This window comes from Sorex araneus, chromosome 4, assembly GCF_027595985.1.
Source record: "Sorex araneus isolate mSorAra2 chromosome 4, mSorAra2.pri, whole genome shotgun sequence".
Lineage (NCBI taxonomy): Eukaryota > Metazoa > Chordata > Mammalia > Eulipotyphla > Soricidae > Sorex > Sorex araneus.
Genome location: NC_073305.1, coordinates 142,793,981 through 142,795,625, shown reverse-complemented (window position 1 = coordinate 142,795,625; position 1,645 = coordinate 142,793,981).

The window sequence follows — 1,645 nt, the reverse complement described above, 5'->3', positions numbered from 1 at the left end:
GAAATAAAGAAATTGAGGGGCTGGAGTGATAGCATAGCGGGTAGGGCCTTTGCCTTGCACGTGGTTGACTCGCGTTTGTTTCCCAGCATCCCATATGGTCCCCTGAGCACTGCCAGGGGTAATTCCTGAGTGTAGAGCAAGGAGTGACCCCTGTGTATCCCCAGGTGTGACAAAAAAATAAATAAATAATAAATAAAATATAGAAATTGAATATAAAAGGAATTTCTGCTCAACAAACTAGGACTGAGAGCACAGAAACAGACTCTCATTAATATGGTCAGTTAAATCTTCAAGAAAGGAGCTAGAATGTGAAATGGAGGAATGTCTGTCTCTTCAGCAAATGGTATTTGAAAACTGCTTATAAGAAAATGACTATTTTACATTTACACAAATGTCATTTCAAAATGTAAGAATGACTGTAATATCAGATACCAACCCATAAATTATATTCAGGGAAACAAACATAGGTGGAAATTGAAACAAATCTAACTTCTTCATAATTCAATACCATTGACCAATAAAATAGAAGCAAATATTTTTTAAAAAGATTCCATCAATTTAAGCTTCTGCTCCACAACAGACAAATCAAAATATTGATGAATAGAATAAAACAAGCCGAGAGAATGGGAGAAATGTTTATGCCTAGCACTCATATGACAAAGAGTTAATATCCAATATATAATAAAGCACATGTACAACTTAGCAAAACACACACACACATAAGCAGTTAGATGAAAATATGGGGAAAAGGAGAGATGAATAGATAAATTTCAAAAAAAGACATACAAATGGGCAGTAGGTATATGAAAAAAATTCCTCCATTTATGATCAAGAAGATGCTAATAAAACAATAAAATAGTATCTCACACCAGTGAGGTCAGGACATATCAAAACACAAAGTAATCAGAGCTTGCTGGATGTCAGGGAAAATAGGAACCCTCATCCACTGATGATGGGACTGTTGACTTGTCCAACCTTTTGGAAAACACTGAGAACTGATAAAAAAAGTAAAAATTAAAATTTTATATGACCCAGCAATTCCACTTCTAAGCATATATTGTAAGGGCCCCAAAACACTCTCTTAAAAAGACATTTGTGCTCCTATATTCATGGCAGCACTATTGACAATAGCTTTAATCTGGAAAACACCCAAGTGTCTAAGAACAGATGACTAGGTAAAGAAACTGGTATATATACACACATTAGAATACTATTTGGCTAGAAGAAAAGATGAAATCATACAACTTTCTGTTACATTGATGGAACCAGATGATAATTCATGCTAAGTGAAGTTAACAGAAGTTAGTGCTCAAGGGGCCATACAGCCCTGTGTAATACCTTGCACACGCAAAGCATGTGCTGAGTCACTTGAACATTGCCAGTTTTTATATTTATATTTTTAAGAAGGTGCTTTAAAATACTTGTTAGCCAAGTTTATAAAGTTTTCTTGTTATGTTTCTTTCTAAATTTATTTTTCCTAACAGCTTCATTGTGTTCCATTGTATAGATGTGCCATAGTTTCTTTATCTATTCGTCTGTTCTTGGGCACTCTGTTTGCTTCCAGATTCTGGCTATGGTGAATGGTACTGCAATGAATATAGGAGTGCAGATAGTGATGGGGGGCATCACCTTTACCAACTCCAAA